The sequence below is a fragment of the Phaethon aethereus genome (assembly GCF_964289735.1).
Source record: "Phaethon aethereus genome assembly, chromosome: 1".
Classification (NCBI taxonomy): domain Eukaryota; kingdom Metazoa; phylum Chordata; class Aves; order Phaethontiformes; family Phaethontidae; genus Phaethon; species Phaethon aethereus.
Window position 1 is genome coordinate 128,368,994 of NC_138575.1, and position 23,671 is coordinate 128,392,664.

General features: G+C 34.6%; 1 protein-coding gene across 4 annotated transcripts in view; it reads left to right on the plus strand.

The window, feature by feature from the left end:
* DMD (dystrophin) overlaps positions 1–23,671 on the plus strand; it is a gene marked incomplete at both ends in the record, with an annotated part of 1,339,794 nt that overhangs the window by 717,400 nt on the left and 598,723 nt on the right. The window lies entirely within an intron of this gene.

Sequence of the window (23,671 nt, forward strand, 5' to 3'; positions counted from 1 at the left end):
AAAAAAAAAGTCTTTTGAATTTTAATATTTAAAGTCACCTCTTTAAGATTTAGGCTGCTATTTCTTGACTGTAAAACTGCTGAATTGAAAAGGAAACCAAATCATGCGGTACAAGTATAAAAAAAAGTTGTAACTCTTAAGAAATACATTAATCTGAAGTAGTTAAAATAGTGGATAAATATTTTTCTGCAAATGACTATCAATGCTTTGAACACTGAAGAAGTCTAAGATCTGGCTGACAAAACAGAATGTCATCAAGGAATTAAAGACGCTCTTTACTGTGTATATAAAAAGTGTATTTCCACTGAAATCTCATCTCCCTTTCTCTATGCCACAGTTTTAAACAATTCTTTGAAAAACATATAAAATACTAAAATAAGGCACAAGTATCTATGTGATGAACATGGTGTCACAAAGCCTTTCCCTTTGCTTTGCCTCTACTCCATCACCCTTCTTAGCACTATTCTAATATCCTTGAGCAGCTTCAAATGAGCATTTCTTAGAAAAAAAACAGATCCATGGAAAAAGTGTTTGTCTCCTTTTTTCTAACCCCTTTCTAAAATGGTATTTTCTCTCTGAGAAAAGGTTGATTTTTGAGAGTGCCCAGACCGAGGTAAGACCTATCATATGTGTTATAAATGCACTGGGCAGGTAGCACATTTCACAGTCCCAACAGATTAGAAACATTATTTTCTTGCCACAATTGAGAAAGAAGTTGCAGCTGAATTGAACATCACACTGAAAGACCCCGGGATAATGCCTTGTTATGCAGAAGCTTATGTTTCAATGTAGAATAAGACTGCTTCCATTTTATATTTCCCTTTGACGTAGCCTCCTTCTCATCTGTTATTCATTTGTTATTTTCTTATGCAATATGTGAGAATATTTTGAACATATCTTTGCAGAATTATTTTCTGCTAAGTTTTTCTTTTTGCAGTCCATCAAGCTTTTTCTTTCTTCTTTTTTCCCTTGTGTTAGAAATCCCAGGAAGTCACAAATTTGTCCCTCAAACGTTTCATTTAGTTCAGTACAACAGATGAAACTACCTTTCAAATGAAAATTTGGATAGTGTGAAAATATTCCATTTAACCTCAAGAATTCAGACCCAATGTCAGTTAACATTTATTTGTGAAAGAATGTTTAGTCCAAGGTTGCATTGTCCCATTCTCTTCATTGGTTCTCTCTATTTCGCTGGGTCTTATTTGAAAAGTATTAGGTTTCTGTGAGGTTGACAGAAGAGATCATTAGAATTTCCATTAAGTAAAGAGTTAAAACAACTGAGCATTTTGATTTACTAGATTAGCAACTTGTTTTATTAATGAGATCATGCTGCTTCATGAACCATATTCAGAATTAACAGGATTTGCTTGAAAATGCTTTCACAAGCAAGTGAATTATCTTGTATTCAACAAGGAAGAAGAAAAAAACTATACAAAACATTCAGATGTGTAATACTATTTCTAGGTAAGACTACCTTGGAAACGTAAAGATTAATGTGTTCATTAACATTCTGTAAATACAGAGAGTCAAATGTTAATGTAAAATGAACCAGTCAACAGTATAATTAGGTGATTATGTTAATATAGGTTAGGAGGTAATTACATTCTTTTAGGTGTATTTGGGGAGGGGAGGTGTGTTCCTTTTTGCTGTACAATAGCATGATATTCAACAACATTTATGCATTATATGTAATGTGAATGGAACCTAATAATAGAATTGTTTCATTTCAGGTCATGAATACTTAAATACTCTTATTGTGAATTTTTCACTAAGAGTTTTTGAGAGCAGAACTTGCAGTGTTGAAAAGAAATATCACATTTCAGTTTTTAAGAAATTGTAATTGACTTCTTTTATGGTTAGAAGACAGAGGATTTAAAAGGATGTTTTACAGATAGCACATCATATAAACCCTTTATACATATTGAACTCTGTGTTGAAAGTAGTTAAAAGATTTTTTTTGGCTCTCTTTATTCTGACTGAAAGGTTTTTCTGTCTCTTCACTCCTCAATGTTTGGTGACTTTAACTTCTTCAACTTCCTGCATTTGCACTCAGCTGACTTATTTTTGTGCCAAGACTGAGATACAGTTCAGTTTTATCTACTCCCTGATGTTTACCCCCTTCCTTTCCTATAGGCTGCAGTCATTTTTCCTATTGAATCTCATTCGGTAAACCAAAGCTGCATTTTTGGACTCAATGATCTTAAAGGTCTTTTCCAACCTAAATGATTGTATGATTTTCTAATCTGTTTTCATATGATAGCTAGACAGCTTGAGTCTTATTTCCTGTGCCTATTCCTTATTCTGGAACATGAGTTCTCAAAATAGCACACTATTATGCAAACTGAAATATTATCCACACCATCATCAAGATAGCTCAGGTGCTGTATTTCATGGCTGGATCTTACCATAGCTGAATATTAGAATATCATTTGCAATCATCTATCTAAAATTTGTTGTGGGTTTTTTTGTGGTTTGTTTTTTTTTTTTTTTGTGGTCTGCCTTGTGGCCCCAACCTACATTCCATTTCATATGCAAAAAATAAGTAAAGGTTGTACTGGAAATTAATACCAGGCTAATATGCAGCAAAGAAGCAAAGAAGAATTATTTGCAGGGGCAAGGGTTCTTATGTGTCATAGATAAATGCTAAAAAGACATCTACAAAAAGAGGAATTCTTCAACAGTTTCAGAAATAGACTGTCAAGTTACATTCCTAAATCATTACCTGAGAATTTAAAATCAATATTCTTATTTTAAAAAAATATAGAACATCCAGAATATTTATTCTTTACACTTGTATTAAGATTTCTCATCAATCTATATTTGGTATCCACTTTTGGGCTGCCAGTTTATTTTATTATTGTAAGTGGTGCGGGCTTTTTTTAATAGTAAAATAATTAGGTTCTGGGTCTGAATTTTGAAACAATTTCTTTGTGTTCGTGATGTTCATCTATTGTGACTGGTCATTGATGGGTACTTCCCTCTAAATAGGCACGGGTTGGACTTTATTTTCTATAATTTCATTGTTTCAAAAATATTCATAGAATCATTTAGGTTGGAAAAGACTGTTAAGATCATTGTCCTTTAAGATGAACGAGTCCAACTGTATTGCTATTATATAATTTTTAATTTCTCAAGTATTTACTTTTATTTATAGGCATAAAAATCAAGGACATTATGTTTATTGTTTAGGGTAACAGATGACCTTAAAAATCAGTAAGATTTTCAAATTATTGGGTGGTGGCACCATTAATTACACTCAGCCTTCTGAGAATACTGTGGATATAGAAATTTCTTGTAAGTTGCAGATCTCTCTTAAATCGTTCATATGTTGAATTGTCCAGCATTTACATTTTAGAGGACTTATCCAAACCTGCAGAAGACTTGTGAATGACTCAAGCCTTCTCTAGACCTTCCTTCTACTGCATTATAATGACAAGAACTTCACATTTTTGTCTTGTAGATGTTTAAAGCAAACAGATATAGAGGATAAAGTTTTCAGTGCTGAAAGTCATGATCATGCTAATAATTTCTCTCTTTTATATCTAAATTGGATTATATGGATATTGATGATTTAATAACCAGTAAATTTAAATGGTTCTTTCTGGAATACAACACAAGTGGAGTCAGAGGATATGGGAGAAAACAAGTGTTTCAGTGCTTGAGGCCACATATTCTCATAGCACAAAACCACAGTGGTAAGTGGGTCGATAGTTTACTCTGTTTTCCCCTCAGATATAAAACTTGTAAAAATAATTTTTTTATATAATAATTGTGGGTTTCATATTTTAGGTTTTGTATTTTAGGTTTATTTCCAGTTTTGCTGAGTGATAAAGGTTATGCCAATAATCTCTGATTCTTCTTGTTCCAGTCTGGATTCCATTTGGATTCAAATGGCTCAATTTTGTTTCATTTGAATCAACTTTGTTCCACCTCGTTCAATTTTGACCAGTGTTTTTTGGTGTTATGAAGTATTTTCAGAGAAATACTAGATATGTAGCAAAATATTCTTTCTGGTTAAAGAAATGTTTATAATTGCTTAATGATTCTACAAGAGATAGAAGAACATAGAGTGTGGAATGAATGAGGAACCAATTTAACATTGTTTTGAAGGGATCTTTAATTAGAATGATCATGGTACATACTACAACATCCTTCATATTGCAAGGACATATTTTGAAGGATATATATCTGGAAGGAATATATTATTGGTTAATATTTTATTAATACCAAAAGCACACAACTCCCTTGCTACTATGTTAAAACCAGTCTTTCTTATTACTATTTTATTTTTTAATTAAGGTTCTCCTTAGAATTTTATACATCCTTAGTACTTTGACTAAATGTTCTGAACTGAGCACGAAAATATTCTAAACATGATAGCCAACCTACATGAATGTCATCAGTTCTTACTTACATATTGACTGGATCATTTATTCAGAAAAGCTTACTAGTTTTGTTTTTGCTGAGTATCACCCTCTCATCAAACACCTCTGAGCACAGCATGATGCTGCTCCTAAGAAAGAAGACCTAGACTCAGCAATATCCCATGGATTTCAGGTTTCTGTCCATAGTTTCTAAGGTTTCAGTAGAAATGTTTCAAATAATATGTGAGCTCTGCATCAGACACCTGGACCTTAACTGAGCAAAACCAGTTCTTTTTCTGGTTTAAGGTCATCTTAAAACATAAACTTATGGGCCCTTCTTGGCTGAAGTGGTATAGCAATGGAAAGACTTCACTTTCAGTTAACAAGGGGATGACATCACAATTTCTAGCATAATAGTTACTGCTTCTTTATTATGACAAGCAAAATACTAAATAGTACTGTAATCTTGATAAGTAATACATTTCTGAATATATAAAATTCCTAAAAAATTTCTTTTACTGTTAAAAGATTCCTCACCGTTGTTGCTACTACTAATTGAAGTGTCAAAATATCAAAATAGTTTATCCTGAATTTGTAGTAAAAATATTTTCTTGTCATGTCAAGCTATAAGAATTATTATTGTATAATAATTTTTTTCTGCTCTACTACACACAGTTCTACATTATTTTTCATTGTTAATTTACTTTATCCTATTTTAATTAATTTGTTGTTACTGGTAGTAGGACATTAAAATGTCTGAAGGTTATGAGAAATAATAAATTTAAAGTTGCTTGTGTGGTTCTACCAATTCTTGCACCAATAGATGACAATTCATAGCTTATATTTAGATTTTATCGTAAATCCTAGCCCTGTTTATTCAGATAACCAAATTAAACCATGTAAGTAATTAGCATGCATTTTTCAAACATTTCATTATAAAACTTTTTGAAATGACTATCAGTACACATAGATGCATAGTGATGTATTTTTTATACATGACAAGAATGAATAAACTTTTTTTTTTCCTGTCTTGGAGAAAACAATGTTCTTGGACTAGATCAGTCAAACTTCCTGTAACTGCCTCAGCTATTTGGGAATTCATCCTCACCAGTTTGAGTGGTTATAGAGTATTGGCACATGGTGATTTGGGAAAGAGACTGAGGCTTATACCCATTTTAAAAGCATTTTTTTATGCATGTGTAATAAAAACTAAAGGAAATGAAGGATGCAAGTTTTGCATACTAATGAATTTGTCTTACTTTCAGGGCTAATCTGGACATTTATAATCACTGACATGTACAGATAATACATTTCAGATTCAGAAAATTTTTTAATGCTTTTGCCATGGTATAGATAGAGTAGTTAATCTGACTGTGCCTTGGAAGTTTTGGGAAATGAGTGACTAAATGAATGACTACTTTGAATGAGGATGATATTGGTTCTTTTGCCTGACAAAACATTCATCTGGTTTGCTTCTGTAAGTCTTTCAAAAGTATATCTTATATTGCATCAGAGATCATTATGGCATATGATTAAGTCTGTGGGTGTTGATGCATAGATGCATAGGCAAGACAAATTTATGAGACTTGAACTTAATGACTAGTCAGTCTGGGAGTCTTTCTACGTCTTCTGAGGTGAATGATTAGCCATTAAAAATGCTTACATGAAACAATTGGTGAAAGTAAAAGTCTTGGGGAATAACTTTCTATACTGTTAGTTATATAAATTAGTACGAGTAGGTTTTGCTGTGGCCCTTTTTGTGGATAGCTTTATTAATCTTATTTCATCCCAACAGATTTTGCAAACAGTATACATCACATACAGCTTTTCATGACCATCTTATTTTAGACTAGAGCCATAAAGTAAAACCATATAGTAAGGACACTGGACAAGACAGCAGGTTAATGTTATGTTGCTTTAAAAGGGGAACTGTTTAAAAAAAAAACAACCCACAAACCTGCGTTATGAAAAACCTTAATGTTTACACAGAGCAGACAGCAAAGGATCAGTATCTGCCCTTAAACTCTCTAAAAAATACTTTAGTTAAATTTACTTATCCTAATTTTTGAAGTGGAATTTTGTCAGGTTGTGACAAACTGTTTTTTGTCTTTTACACTTAGGTGTTTTACAGTGAGTTTCTCTTTACTGACAACCTTTATAGGCACCTTTGTGGAGGTGTTTGTTCATTTGTTTGTTAATATAAGAAGAGTCAAGGGAATTGGCTATGAGTTCGACCAGGTGGATGGGTGGATATTGAAGAATGGAGTTTTTAACCAGACTATTTTACTATTAATTGTTCATTTCAGATAAACTTGTCAGTTCATTTATTTCTCCACGGTGTTATGTTATATAGAGGGACAGAATCTAGTAGGCGTGGAAATAGTGGTAACATGCTTGAGTTGTTTAAATAAAATATTTGCTTCTGCTCTACAGAAAAGCTCGAACGTACTTCTTTCCTACTTAATATTTGTGTGTGAGATCCATCTGTAGGCATCTGTATTTGAGTTTGTAAACCTGATCTTCCTTTGTAGACAAAGCGAAATAGGCACTTCTAGGGTGAAGGTCACCTGACCTTTCTGAGATACCCAGAATATTTGAAACTGTGACAACATTGGATGTGTTAACTTCTCCAGAAAAAAATTGAATTCAAATCTTAGTGGTATAATTTGTTCTGTTGTTTGGGCTTTTTTTAAAGAAATTATGAGCAGTCATGAAAACATAAGAAGCTGAAAATATTTAAGAATGAATTTATTTCAAGTGTGCTCCTTCCCTTGCATGCATATTTCATCAGGTTTTGAATATTCAGGGATTACTAGTACTAGTGAACCATTACTTATACTAACCAGAATGTATTGCAAAGTAATGTATTCATGCTGAAATAAATACATTTTCATAACTGGACTAGACATTTTGCCACAGTACAAAGATAAAATTCACTGAATGATTCACTGCATGTAGTAGAGGAGAATAAAAAACATTTAAATGAGTTGCATTTCCAGCATGTTCTGTGAACACCAGAAGTATTAAAACTAGAATTCCTAGGGTTTTGTGGCCTGTAGTTATCTGTAAGTTCCAATTAAAATGTTTTCCACCACATAGGGCTTTATAAGCTGTTTCTTTTTTGTGTGAATTCTCAACTGTTTACTAAGGTCTACACACTACACCTATTTCCCTGTTAGTGATCAATAGTATCTGGTTTTCTTTATCTGGTTGCCTTCTTTTTAAAATAAATTTTAGAATGTCCTTTTTTTAATAATTCCCACCTTCTGTCAAATTTGTTTAAAATGAGTCAGAATATTTAAAACTATGGGGTAAGGTTAAGGTGCAAGGCAGACCAACAGATAATCAGAGAGCTCAATCATAGAAACTTTAAAAAATCGAATAAAAACTGGAAAAATTATTTTTCCAAAAGTAGTTTCTTTAAAACTATTTGACCTGTTTTGATAAAGAGTTATCAAATACTTCATAGCCAACAATTACTTGGCAGAAAACATTTTAAATGGAGGACACTTCTTTCTATTGTCCTGTTTGGAGCTCTGCGAACAAATCTGTTCTCACTTTTTGTTGCTTTCATCATGTTGGCTTGCAGTGGTGTATGCAATTAATTATCTTTCTAAAACTAAAAACTAAAAAAGAAAAAATAATTGTATTATTTCAATAAAGCTTAAGACAGAATTTCAGGACAACATTAGTTATTTATAGTAGATACTATTTGATCTTAATCCTTTTTTTCTACTATACTTCTACAGGCAGCAAATATTATATTACCTAGTTACTCTTCTAAAAAAATAACACAATACAAATTTGCTGTAGCTTCTCACTCAAAATCTAAGCTTGCAATGGATGAAAAAAAATCTGTATAAAAACTACACAACTTTTTTAATCTGTTTGAGTTGTCACAATAGAAGTGAGATGACTATAGAAAACAATTTTTTATCTTATAGATCTAGGTATTTTGCATTTGCTGAATATCTTCTAAATTCAAACAATAATTCTGCCTTGATTCTGATTAAAAGCAGAAATAAACATGTTCCTTTGCCACACAAAGTCAGCCTGTTTAAAAGCTTCAATTCTTATTGAATGATTTAAGAATGTATAATGAATTGTGGAGTGTGGCAAATTCCAATTTACGCATTTATTGGAACAAGAACGTAACAGACTGTTGTACTCATCAACTGACTATATTAAATTTGAGATGTACATATATCAGAATTTTGCTAATTTCAGTATGGTTTCTTGGGTTCTGTTTTGGTTTTTAATGAAGGCAGCAAACCATTACAGTACATTAATCTATAGAGGACACTCTTGTCAAAAAAATGCTAAGAGAAGGGAAAGAAGAAATGAAAGAGAACATGTTTTGAGCAGCCTTTCCAATATACAATGACTATATTAGGATGCAAATATCTGCCAATTGCACAATATTATGAGATCTCACCATATCCCCTCTAAAAATGGACAGTCAAAATCAGTTATGATTTAGCATTTTCATGGAAATATAGGATAAGAGAACATTTATAGAGGAGATGTACTGAAACTGGGCAAGGTTCTGCTATTGGGGTGGTATTAGAAGTGAAGTTAAAATATTCAGAAAACAATTTGGTTATGTAGTAAGCAGGGTCCTAAGGTCAGCAGAGGGGTCTTTGTGTTAATTTCCCATTATTGTGGTGGAAATGGGAACTATTACCCCCCTGTGTTATGTAAGACAGTTCATAGAAGTTTTGTTTTATTGAAAGCTGGAAATAGATGCTGACTCTTTAATATAAGTTAGGTGATCAATTTTATTTATTTATTTTTCATTATTTGTGGACACCGGACAATGATGTTGTATTGCCTTCCATAGCAAGACACGGTGGTTCTCTATTCCCTCTTAGCAGCTAGACTCGAAGAATATATTAATGCCAGCTACTGCTTTTTTGCTAAACTATCTGACTATTTATTTCTCATTATGATGCTCATCCTGTGTCCCACAGTTCAGTCCTTACAGATGTCTCAAATGAAAAGCAAATATTGTTCCACTTGTCCAGCCTTTGTGGAGCCATTAGATCACAGTTTATTTCTGGAGACTGTAAGATAAGCTAAAAATTCTGATCACAAATATTTTCTTGCTGTACTTTTGCAATAAGCGTGACACCTATCTGAAATAGTTTGCATAAGACATTTTTCCTTTAGCTGTGTTTTTTTTTTTTTTACAGATGAAATGGAAAAGATCTGTTCTGTACGTAAATCATTTGGTTTATTGGGAGGGTTTGCTAGTAAGTGTTTATGTGATGCTTTTAGTACTGATATTTGAGTAAATTGACACCTTTAAGAAGAAATACAAATAGGGTTATTTTGTTATAAATGTGTCTGAGGCTGAAAACAGCAGGAAAGCCCTTTACTTGTGCCTTCAAAGGCAAGATCCTTTTTGGAGTAAACTTTGGGGGGATAAAAAAAAAGAAAACAGAAAGCAATCTGATTTAGTAGACCTAACTTACCAGAGAGCAAGATTTTTTCAAAGTTCAGCTAAACCATTGAAGAACTTTTTGTCTTTAAGTAGTCTACCAGAATCCTTAACACACATTAAAATCTGTTCTGAATGAATGAGTATTTGGTAGCTTTTGTATAAGAGTAGAGTACACCTCAGGAACTGATCTGATAACACAAAGTACTGTTGTGTTTTCTATTAGATTACAAAGGCTTCGGGACCAGGGGAGTTTGTCTGTAATTGGATATTGTCTGGTGCAGTGGGGCCTTAGTTTTAGCTGGGCTTTCTCTCCAGAGGTCAGAGCTAGAACTATACAGGTTGCAAACATTGCATTTGTGATCAATACAGAACAAAGAGTTTAGGAGTAGACTGAAAATATTGATTAGTTTTAATAATTTCATGATTTATTTTGATGATTTTAGAATCTATATTGTCAAAAATATATACTTCAATTAAAGTGGGTACTCTAGCATCCTGGACCCATAGGACATATTATTTATGTACTGATCTCATTAGTATTTATGTACTAATCTCATTTATGACGACTGACATCATCTTTTCTTTTGAGTCTTTCCTTAGCCCTTACATTACTACTGAGTGTTACAGGATTTAGAGACATAGACCAACTCATGCACCTTGTGATATTGTTGCAACCCTTAGCTGCCTCAAAGCCTGCTCTGGTACTTTCTAAATTTACTGTCACTACCCTATTTCATTACCTCTTCTGTAACTGTAATGCCTTCAGCAATGGCCCCTGTTACACAAGACTGATGATTCTCAAAACCCTTCTCCAACCCTGCCGTAAGCAAGGGAAGCTATGTGAAAGTGCTTTTGTGTCTGAGTGCTCTGCAATATGACAACAGAAGTGATATTATAAGTTTGAATAATACAGTTCGTTGAGAATATCAGGTCAATGAAATTAAGCTGATATAAACTTATTATCTTTATGTCTGTTCATTTGTTTTAAAAGGGAAAGAAATCTCATGACCCAAACAGTATGCATTTTGTTTTAAAAATCATAATAGAAAAACAAACCAACAGTTAATTCTGGTGATGTTTTTGCTGGAGGAAATCATGCTTTTGGAGCATAACAACATTGACAGTTTGAAAATCCTAAATTATTAATCAGCAAATATCAAATAGAGGTAGTGTTTAGTGTATAGCCAAGAGCTTGTTACTGAGGTTTTTTATGTCAAAACTCTGTGGATCTGTTAAAATTACTACTGTAGTTTCTTTTATGATGGACGATACTAATAAAAAAGGAACTTCGTGGTGGTCTACTGTAAGTCTTAAGAAAGTTAGAGGAATAAATGTATCATCCTGGTAATCATTCATTCTTAAAGTGAATCATATAAAAAGGAGTACTCTTTTTTGGTTTTTTTCTCCAGAAACCCCAAAATCTATGAAAGAGGCAGGTCCATGGAATATGTTTAATATTTCATATTAATAAATAAATATTTGTTGTTAAACTGAAAGCTAATATTTTTTAATGTCTATTTGTACTTCATTTATGTTTGAAATGCTGCTAACATTACATCTATGTTACCGTGTTTTTCCATGATAGAATTCCAGTTTATTTTAAAAAGCTACAGAAAACACTAGAATTAACATTTTCCATGTTTTTTTCATATATTCATAGTCACTGTTTAATTAAATTAATAAAGAAATGAACAGATTTTTCAGTGCTCTTTAGTGTATGACTAAACCTAATGATTTTGCAGATGACTTGATGTTCCTCACTTTGTCCATCTTTTACAATATCTTTCTTCTACTGTAGCTGCAGAATTTCAGTGACAGCTGTATTTGAGAAAAACACAGAGGAAGCACAACGTCCCCATTTCTTCCACAGAATCACAGAATCATTAAGATTGGAAAATACCTTTAACATCATCAAGTCCAACTATCAACCCAACACCACCATGCCCTCTAAACCACATTCTGAAGTGCCACATCTACACATTTTTTGAACACTTCCAGAGATGGTGACTCCACCACCTCCCTGGGCAGCCTGGTCCAATGTTTGACCACTCTCTCTGTAAAGAAATTTTTCATAATATCTAATCTAAACCTCCCCCGGTGCAACTTGAAGCCATTTCCTTTCGTCCTCTCACTAGTTACTTGGGAGAAGAGATCAACACCCACCTCACCACAGCCTCATTTCAAGTAGTTGTAGAGAGCCATAAGGTCTCCCCTCAGCCTCCTCTTCTCCAGACTGAACAACCCCAGTTCCCTCAGCCGCTCCTCAAAAGACTTGTTCTCCAGATCCTTCACCAGTTTCATTGTCCTTCTCTGGACACGCTCCAGCACCTCAATTTCCTTCTTGTAGTGAGGCTCCCAAAACTGAACACAATATTCAAGGTGCTTTATATGTCTTCAAAGGATTTTGTTAACTCCTTTGTCTGTGTCACAGTGAAAACTCCAGGCATAACTGATTCTTTACCACTTTCCTCTGTCTACTATTCTCCTGCTTTCAGATCTTTTTCAGAATTGTTTTTTTCCATTATAATAATCCTCAAGGCTGTGAGCAAGGTTTGCACTCTTTATTCCTAGAGGTAGACTGTACTTTCAGTTGTACTGAAAGCTGAAAGCTGCTTCATTTGCTCTTGGGTTACTAACTGATCTCTGTTTCTCTACCAGTGAAGTGTTCTCTGCATTAGTCATCTGTCCCTTAAACTTCTAATTCTGTAAGAGCTTTATTCTGCATTCAGGGCTTTTTTTTTTTTTTTCCCCTCCCTAAATACGATTTAAAATAAAAATAGATTGTATACAGATTTTGAGTTCTCTCAGGCTCCAACAGATTTCCTGAAATCCTTGGATACCAGTCAATGTAAATGCAGTGTTTACTTAAAAAAAAATTTCTGTCAATATACATTTAGAGAAACAATGAAGAACATTAAGAATTTAAAATTAACAAAGTTAGGATTACTTAATAAATACCAAGATTATTTTGGTACTGGAACATCATTCTGGACACATTAAATGGGAAACATGCTGCAGTGAAAAGGAGCAGGTAGGAGCATTGCTGTACCCGCATTTCCCCCATATAAGTTAGTTTTAAGGGCAAATAGCCTCCTTGTCATATTTTCATTGGATAATTGTAAAAGAATAAGTGGGATGAATTTAAACATCAGGAAAGGAGGGAGGGCAGCACTGACAACAAGGAATATTGCTTGGTGGAAGTTATAGTCCTGTTTGCCTTGGGAAATTAGAGAATAATCTAACAATAATATTGAATGCTTTTACCAGGTTTATGTTTGTTTCTTTTCAATTGGTTGGTTTCTAGTCAAATCTCAACAGACTTTATACATTTTAAAGACATGATGTTTTCAGATATGATCCTTAGGGTAACCTTCTCAGTGCATTTTCAGAGCACAATTTTTGAACAAAACTTTTGTTCTTAATCCAATCTCTAATTAAAAAAAAAATGCATACAACTGATATTTTGACAGATAGCCATTATGATTTATAGTATAGTTTGTCCTGCTTATATTGTCTGATCATTTGTAATAATGCTGTTAGTGATTGGGGACAAGAATAACACATTTAGGAATAAAAATCACTTTAATGAAATGTAATTATCTCATGGTTGTTTGGCTTATTTGCAAATTTTTAAAAGCATCCTAGACTACTTGACTCTCAAATTTGTATCTCTGAGAAAAGTATGTGCTTTCTGGCAGCAGGACTGATTATATTGAGCACATGGCAGCAGGAGAAAAGCGAACGATAAGCTTAGTGAAGTTACTGTGAATGTATAAGCTGAGGTTATTTTACAATTAATGGAAAGACAGCAAATGAAGTTCTGTTCAATATGATCCCATTAATTTATTTTTTAAAATATATTATATTACAATGGGTTGTACCCCATTCTCTGAAGTTCATATATGACCAGAATATTTGTAAAATTCATGTATGCATATACTACCCCATATTTCTTACATTTGTTCTGAAATTGTTCACGGTCCTCCAGAAAAAGAAAAACAGCACACAAGCATGAAATAATATTATAGAGAGAAGCTCAGAATATAAGCTTAAATTCTCTTTCTAAAAGCTCAGAATACAGTAAAATCTATTGCTGTGTTTTTGTAGTGTCCTTATGAGTAATATCTGATGCAGAAAATAAAGTATCAGTTAAAATGTAACAAATCTGGACATTTTAGTTTCTACTTTAGCATCGAAGTTTTTCTAAGTTGCATTTTAAAATCAAAATGAGCATGATAGAAGAACTTACTGTATCGTGTTTTATTATGCATTGTAGACCTGACAGAATTGTTCACAATATCTAATATGTAGACTGTTTTATCGTTTTGTTTTAACAGTATTATCTGATAGAGAGAGAGGGAGATAGGTATTTGTTTAGAATTTTAGAATCTTAATTAAGCTGGTTTGTTTAATTTTATGTGCTTACATTATGTCTGTGTTATTCATAATGTTATCAGTACTTCAAGTAGTATATAATTATTTTTAACTTAATATCAGCAGCTATTATATCATGTTGATTTAAAATCTTCTGTTGAAGACCCTTGACCTCAGAGACAATTTATCATGATGGCAGAAATTAATCATGTTAGCTACGCTTGATCTCATGAAGACAGTACAAATTTAGAAACTGTATAAACAGGGGTAGGTAAGGATTTTGAATATTACTGGACTGTCATATCAAATAGCTTCATAATTATTAGGCACATTAAGCAAGTGATGAAGTAATAAAGAGTAGATGAAGTAATTCTTTCCAAAATTCTGCTGCACAACTGCTAATAAAAATTCTTTAAAAAAAAAGCCAGCTGACTTTTAAAGCATTAAAATATATGTTTAAGTGTAAGTATGAAGCTTCAAATTTTGACTATTCTTGGTTTTGACTATTCCTACTTTACTACAGTTGACTCAAACCCTCTTGAATCTATCATTGTGCCATTATTAGATGGATTGTTGGATTTGATTTGTACAGTACTATATAGTTCTTAAGATCTTTGTTTTTAAGTATCTATAGTTTTTAAAATCTTTTTAAGATCTCTAAGATTTTGCTGCTCTTTTATCTTCTGACTTCTAGTAAGTTTTCTCAGATAATAAGGATGAGAAAAATGATTTTTAAGTATTTTATATAAAAAAGAATATAAAGAGAGTTTAAGAAGTAACAAAATAGAAAAATCAGAAAATTAGAAATTGAAATTCAAGTCCTTTGCTTGCCATTGACTAGTATAATATAGGTTTTAAGCTTCTGGCAACAAAGAAAAACAACAGGGGAAGCGATGCCCTGTGCATTCAAAAAAATTCAGTCTTGCACAGCTGTGATTACAACAGTGAAAACTTCAGATCTCAACTGCCTGACATGAGAGCATGGACCAGTCATTTCCACACATATATCTGAATATATACATCTAACACATCAGTTTTTGAAGAATGACAGGCCAGGACAAGTACCAATGAGAGTTTAGCAAATAGGAACTAACAAACATGTCTATTTTAGCATAAAATATGGTATGTGGATGAGTACGTGGTCATAACACAGATTGGGAACATTCCCTTTCTGCATGGAATTATTTCCAATGCACCTCTTCAGCTATAAGATGATTTAAAATAAATTCATTCCTATTACATTATCATTACTGTTAAAGTCGTTCAGAACAATGACCAATATCTTAGTGGCAAATTCTTCCCCTCCGTTCCACATTTCCAATCCACTATGGTTGTCACTCTAATGTATGCAATCCTAGTATGAGTCAGAAATCATCTGTCATGCTCTATCAAATATATAAAAATTGTCAAATTGTCATAATCAAAAAAACATTTGGGGATAATCTAGAAATTTAAGCATTGCCTCCTAGCTGATTATCTATCTATCCTGTTATCTATAGTCAACAAAAGTCCTAACTTAACTATTACCAAGCTCCATAATTTTTTTATTCAAGCCTTAACCCAAAGTCTAAAAATCATACAGAGAGGTTAGAGATTTTTTGCTGTGGTGTATGCCATCTCAATTTTTTTTTCATTTGAAATATCTCAACAGCCTCTTTCTTAAATGGAGTGACATAGTGAATGGTATTTTGTCAGATTTTTTTGGGTGGCATTCTGTTTAAATAAAATCAGTGCTGAAGAATTAAGTTTCTAGTGGCTTCACTGCTTTTCTCTTGCAATTAAGTGAAGTTACAGATGTGAGATGTGAGGCTGAAGCAATTGACAGAAAAGTAAGACCACATGAGAATTTAAGTTATGCTTTTCTCTGCGTCCACAGAGGACTGTGCAGAATAAAATTATTCCCAGTTCTATAAGGGTATTTTCTAACAATCTTGGAACTCAGAAAAAAATATTTAATACTAACTATGGATTTGAAAATGCAGTACAGCAATGCACATTGTTTTTTTTTCTGGAATAAGACCAAGTTTGATTGAAAGCTGGGCAACACCTTCAGTATTCCTTTTTTCTGCTAAAAGTTTTAAATTAACTGCTGTAAACAAGCAGATTTTTGTTAGTCCAGTGGGACATGATACAAAATGGATCTTCAATTCTGAGCTGGCATATGGTGATTAAAAGTCCCAGTGAGGTTTATATTTCTTTTTTCATAGCACAAACTGGAGTCTGATCTGTTTATGGCTCCTGGGAGAACAATATTATAATAAAATTTTCACATGTGAATGTAGCACTTTCTATACCTTGCATAAATCATTCTGTGAAGAAATTTAACAAGGCTGTACTGGAAGCAAAAGCTGTGCAAGATACACATGATATGCATATAAAACATGCTCAGATATGACTCAAAATCACGTGACACCAAACTATGCAGAAAATATGGTGGAAGAGGCCAGAAATGAGGGCTAAGATAACTATTATATTAGAAAGATGATCATGGTGATGGGGAAAGAGTTTCTAAAGTATAACAACATGCTAGGTTCAAATGTTTGACTTTTTCCTATAATTTTTGTGTATTTCAACATGCACATGAATGTCTAATTGCTTTCTGAAAGTTAGGGAGGGCCTAAGTATGCACATTTTTTCCTTGTAGCAAAACAGTAACATCCCTGGAACTTTTAGTCCAGATCAAGAAAGAGACAAAACCTCACAAAAGTGGGAAATTCTAGGAAAGACAGTTTTTATTTTAAATTAAATATATTCCATAGCAGAACCAAGGCAGTTGAAGTCTACATGAATGTTAGTTTAACTGAGATATTACAGGCAGAAAAATCTCCTGCCAAATGCAAAAGCTACCAAAACTATTGGGCTGTCATTTCCAGTTGCTACAATGTGTCAGCATGCCTAATAATTGTTTCCACATTTGGTTGCTGGTTGCCAAGCATGGCTACCACTTCTACTTCATTCTTCCAGAAGGTGGCTATAGTATTCTGAGTCAATGTGATTGGATGTACCGGCAGTATATATGTGCTCTAAGCAGTCTTCTTTTATTTTAATTTTTCCTACTACCTAGGCCGCCTTCTACACAGTTTCTGGATATCCACTCACAAATGACTGGTCAAGACATACCGTTTCTATTTGGCGGGTATTTGGCTAGGAATCTAGTCTCCACAATCTATCCTTCGCAGGATGACCAGAGTTTTGAGATACTTGGTCCTCTGTCCTACCACTGAGGCATAATAAAAGTAATTTTAGCACTTCATAAAAGTGAGACTCAATGGAAAGGCAAACAGATGATTTTGCAATGTGCTAGTGACATGTGGTAAGAAAACATGCCTCTTTGGAAGTGAACATTAGAGTAAGTCCATTGTCAGATTGGCCGTTTCAACTTATTTTTCTATGTCCTCCTAGACAAGACTTATTTCTACTGTGACTGCTATTTTGCAGTCTTGGAACGAAGGAGTTACCTGAAGCTTTGAAGAAAATAAGTTGTAGGTGTTTGGAAAGGATACCATTAGGGTTCTTTACAAAAGTTTCAGGAACTCTTCTGCAATAATCATAGCAGCCGTCTATAAAGGAAATATTAATCATTAATTTGGGGTCAGTCTTGTATCTCTTGCATTTTATTTTCATATAATCAGGGCTCAACAAAGCAGGATTTCACCAGAAATACTTATAGTAGAAACTTGTCTTCAGTTCTTTCCATTCTAACGTACTCACTCAATTCTAAAGCTTGACAAATGGATGATTATGTCTTTTCTTTTTCCTTTTTTCTTTTTCCCAGCCTTGGTTATTATCTTATTAATCCTAGGGTAGGTCTGCAATGTTGGAAGTAGTAAACTTTTGACCTTAAAAAAAAATAAAAAAAGAAAAACATTCCCTTATCACCTGTGGTCAATGTTTATCATTAGTTATCTATTTAGAGAGCCAAAAAAAAGGGCCAAGATTAATAAAGTTCCTGAAGCATCTTCAATTTAATGTAAAGACAGATACCTATTACCAGGAAGGTTGATAAAGAGAATAATGGCTACCACTTAGAAGGTCCCATTTTGAAGAGTATTTACAGAAAATGATTGTGACTATGATACAGTGAATGTAAGTGTTAACTTCCTACTCTTCAACAAATTTTATGGTTGTAAAAAGCAACATATTCTAAGACATTTTCAACAATTATGTGTTCATATAAAACCTTAGCAATAAATTTGGGTTTTATTTTTACTTCTCAGCCTAACAGAGAGAATGACTGAGTACACTTGTACGCTCTCCTGCTTTTCTAATGAAAATAGGGTTTTTTTCAGAGGTTTTTTTCAGGGAATTGGTACTACAGAGACAATTATTGGGGTATTTTTTTTATCACTCCTCTATAAGAGTAATGTTATAATATAAAAGGTTTTGGGTTTGTTTTCTTTTTTTTTTTTTTTTAAAATAGTTGCATAAGTCATGGTCAACCTAATCCCAGAGAGGGAGAGATTTTCCTGTTACATGCAAAACTGCATTCTTCAGTTAGCACTACCTACAGAAGGGGTGTGGAATATAAGGACTTGAATGACAAGGCAGTCATTGGATTACAAGTGGGTTTGTGTCCAGGAATTCTTTCTTGGATTAACCCTGTCTGTTGGAAATTGCTCTTTTCCTATCTGAAGATCAGAAAGATCCTTCCATAGTTTTCCTGCATAACAGTCCTATGACATTAAATGACAAATGCTTTGTGAAATGAAGAAGTACACTCAGTCTAATTGTTAGGTGCAATTAATTGAGCTTTTGCGTTTCAGATATCCCTAGTTCATGTAGATCTATGCTTGTTAAATCCAGATTCAGATGAATGGATTTTCTTTCTGAAGCTGGGTTTTCTTTTTCTTCATAGACCCTAGGTAGGAAGTCAGCAAACACATTTTATTATTTCTGTTTGGTGGGTGCTATCCATTTTAAATGCGTGATTCAAATTTTCTGCAGGAGGTCTTCACTATAGGTGGACTAGATGATCAAAGCACAGTATTCAAAACTATGCGATAAAGACATTAACATGCTCAAGTAAGGGGTATGCAAGAAGCAAAGCAACATGCAAGTATTTTTTAATTTCCTTTTTTTTCCCCCAAATTCCAATACTAAATGCTTTTGTAAAACATTTGTTTTCCTAGTCTATAACAGCAACTGACACTGAAACCTGATATATTTCATATATTATTATCCTTTTTACAAGACTTAATTTTTAGAAGAATAGTCCTCCAAGTAATCCAGTCTGGATAGTCCTAGTGAGTGTTTTATCCAAATCAAATTTGAGGACAGAAACAGACTTTTTCTCTTGTTGTTGTTGTTCAGGAAGAAACACTAGTTTTATAAACCTGGTTATAGTTCTCTAACTGAGGTTCCCTAATGAGGAAGAAAAAAAAGAGAAAAAAATCCATTTAAGAGATGCAGTCTTTAACACATAGTAAGGTTTAAACAGCTAATTCACTCCAGATTACAGATCTGTAGTTTTTACTGGTTGAAACCTTCTGTATGTTTCAAATGTCAAATATATCTGCTAACTGGATGGACTAAGGACAGAGAGCTTTAAGCTTACACTTTATGCTCAGGACAATGAGACTTGTATATTTACAGTAAAGAAAGAAGCTTGGCTATACATGATACATACTTGACATGGACTCATAGTTTTCCTTCTAAAAAGGTATTAAATGATAGAGCTAAGTGCTCATTATTGTGTAGTGCATTCATCATGAAAATAGCTGACCTATTTTGAAAATATTAATCTACTAAGTTTTAAAGTATGTTGTGACTATAAAAAATAAGTAGTGCATATAGATAATATAATAAAAATGACTGCTTGGTAGTTATGGCTTGGTAGTTTTGGTATTGTGGGGCTAGTTCTGACCTAACTGACACAGAGTTAGTAAGTTTACATTTTGCTACATTGCATAAAAGGGATGCCTGAATCAGCTTTTCACAGTAGATGCTGTTGGGGAAGGTATAAAGGTTCTTTAGTTTTCCCAAATGAATACAGTTTTGTCTTTTTCACCAGCTTTTTACTTTGTTAAAACCTTTTTTCTGTATTCCGTAATTTTGAACAGTTGGTAGATGACTACTGACTTTAGACTTTATAAGGTCTTTATTGTACTGAAAGGATTCAGTATTATATTTATTGCTTTTGTGGATGACACCAATTGCCTTTTCATTATATATATCTTAACATTTAATATAGGTCAGGTTTCCTTCTTTTAATATTTGAATTGCTGTTTGTTATTTCAGTATTAATTTTATTTATTTATTTTGAATTACTTTTTCAAAGCAATTTTGTTACAACAAAAATTATTAAACATATAATAAGGTCCCCACAACATCCTTCTCTCTAAATTGGAGAGAGATGGATTTGACGGGTGAACTGTTGGGTGGATAGGGAGTTGGTTGGATGGTTGCATCCAGAGGGTAGTGGTCAATGGCTCAATGTCCAGATGGAGGGCGGTGACGAGTGGTGTCCCTCAGGGGTCCGTACTGGGACCAGTACTCTTTAATATCTTCATCAATGACATAGGCAGTGGGATCAAGTGCACCCTCAGCAACTTTGTGGACGACACCAAGCGGAGTGGTGCAGCTGACATGCCTGAGGGACAGGATGCCATCCAGAGGGACCTGGACAAGCTCAAGGAATGGGCCCATGTGAACCTCATGAGGTTCAACAAGGCCAAGTGCAGGGTCCTGCACCTGGGTTGGGGCAACCCCCCGGTATCAATACAGGCTGGGGGATGAAGGGCTTGAGAGCAGCCCTGCCGAGAAGGACTTGTGGGTACTGGCGGATGAAAAACTGGACGTGAGCCAGCAATGTGTGCTTGCAGCCCAGAAGGCCAACCCTATCCTGGGCTTCATCCAAAGCAGTGTGGCCAGCAGGTCGAGGGAGGTTATACTGCCCCTCTGCTCCACTCTGCTGAGACCCCACCTGGAGTCCTGTGTCCAGATCTGGAGCCCTTAGCACAGGAAGAACATGGACCTGTTGGAGCGGGTCCAGAGGAGGGCCACAAAAATGATCAGAGGGATGGGACACCTCTCCTAGGAGGACAGGCTGAGAAAGTTGTAGTTTGTTGAGACAGCAGAGAAGGCTTTCTTGCAGCCTTCCAGTACTTAAAGGGTGCTTTTGAGAAAGATGGGGACAGACTTTTTAGCAGAGCCTGTTGCGATAGGACAAGAGGAAATGGTTTTAAACTAAAAGAGGGCAGATTTAGACCAGGTATAAGGAAGAATTTTTCACAACATGAGTGGTGAACCACTGGCACAGGTTGCCCAGAAAAATGGTAGATACCCCAACCCTGTCAACATTCAAGATCAGGGGTGATGGGGCTCTGAGCAATCTGATCTAGGAGAAGATGTCCCTGCTCATTGCAGGGGGGTTGGGCTAGATGACCTTTAAAGGTCCCTTCCAACCCAAAGTTTCTATGATTCTGTATTTGGTCAAGCATTGCAACAGGCTGCCCAGGGAGGTGGTGGAGTCGCCATCTCTGGAAGTGTTCAAAAAATGTGGATGTGGCGCTTCAGGACATGGTTTAGGGGACATGGTGGTGCTGGATTAATGGTTGGACTTGATGATCTTGAAGGTCCTTTCCAACCTAGTGATTCTGTGATTCTGTGATATCCTTTTTTCACTGTATATGCACAGATCCACTGATTTATTCTGTAAATAAAACAACATAAAGGTCTGATATCAAAGTCTATTGAAGATAGATATTTTTCTTTGAATCAGACTTTTGAGGTGTACTGCAAAGCAGGTATGAAAGTGAATTTCTAAATTACTGTGGCATTTAGTAATTTTTTTAAGGTCATGAACTCTATTAACTTTTTCTCCTGGTAAATTTTCTGGGAAATTGTAAGAGACTATACTGGTGTGCAACATGTCTAGAAACTAAAACTCTCATGTAAGTCTTATATAAGCAAGTTTAGTTATATTCAGGTGTGGTGGGTTGTCCCTGGCTAAACACCAGGTGCCCACCAGTGTCACTCTATCACTCCCCTCCTCAGCTGTACAGGGGAGAAAAAATATAATGAAAGGCTCATGGGTTGAGATAAGGATGGGGAGAGCACTCAGCAATTACTATCACAGGCAAAAGAGACTCACCTTGGGGAAAATTAATTTAATTTATTACCAGTCAAATCAGAACAGGGTAATGAGAGATAAAACCTAAGTCTTAAAACACCTTCTCCCCACCCCTACAGGTGGAGATCTGCTCCACTGTGGACCTCCATGGGCTGCAGGGGCACAGCCGGCCTCACCATGGTCTTCACCAAGGGCTGCAGGGGAATCTCTGCCCCGGTGCCTGAAGCCCCTCCTGCCCTTCCTTCTGCCCTGGCCTTGGTGTCTGCAGAGTTGTTGCTCCCACATATTCTCACTCATTTCCCAGGCTGCAGTTTTCTGTTGCGTAGGCTTTTTTTTCCTCCTTCTTAAACATGTTACCCCAGAGGTGCTGGCACCATTGTTGATGGGCTTGGGCTTGGCCAGCATTGGATCCATCTAGGAGCCGGCTGGCATCGGCTCTGCTGGACACAGAGGAAGCTTCTAGCAGCTTCTCACAGTAACGGCCCCTGCAGCCCCCCTTCTACCAAAACCTTGCCATGGAAACCCAAGACATCAAGGAAAAGATTGTGCTCAAAATTTTTAGTGTGAAACTTAACTCTACCCCTAAAATGCTCTGAAACAAAATCACATAAATTTAAAAAGTTTATATGGGGAAACTTTAAAAAAAATATAATGAGGAAAACCATTCCAGTGTACAGAAGGCAAAGTATTTTCATTCTTTTTAATATAGATGCTTAAGGTAAGATTCATCTCACTTAACTTCACAGGTCTACCGTATAGACAGGGGATCATTCTGAACTCCATTTATAGCTAATGGGAAGTAATGGTTGTATCTCAGACAAAATTCATCTGATATCTTTTAAATACCCACATTAATATGAGACATATTTTACCCTAAAATTATTTATTTACGCCTATTGCTTATAGGGTTTAGATAACTATCTCAGATACAGAGATCTGTGCTGTAGACATCAGAAGTTAGATATGAGGTAAATTCCATTGCTACATTTTCCATAAACTCTGGATTTCCCACTTTTGAACTATCTCCACAATTTTTCTTGAAATACACTGTGCTAGGGCAACAAAGGCATAAGTCATTGTTTTTAAGGTATGCAATTAGTGTCCTGGGCAAAGCGGGACTGGAGGTGGATGGTGCAAAATAAGGACCTGTGTAGTGTTGCATATCAAAAGATAGTGTAAAGCAAAACCCTAAGGCAGGAAAATCAAGGTAATTTATGTGTTTGTGTTAATTTTGCCTAAGACGTCAGGAGAATGGGAGGCACCTGTTGTCTAGGACATTGAAAAAGTTAGAGTAAAATAGATCTGGAATTACCATATGACTAGCCTTCCCCTACTGTTGAAACTAAGGCAGAATTAAGAAAATAGCTGTGTGTTTTGAATTAAAGGGGAAAGATACTACTTCTAATATATCTTCTGGGA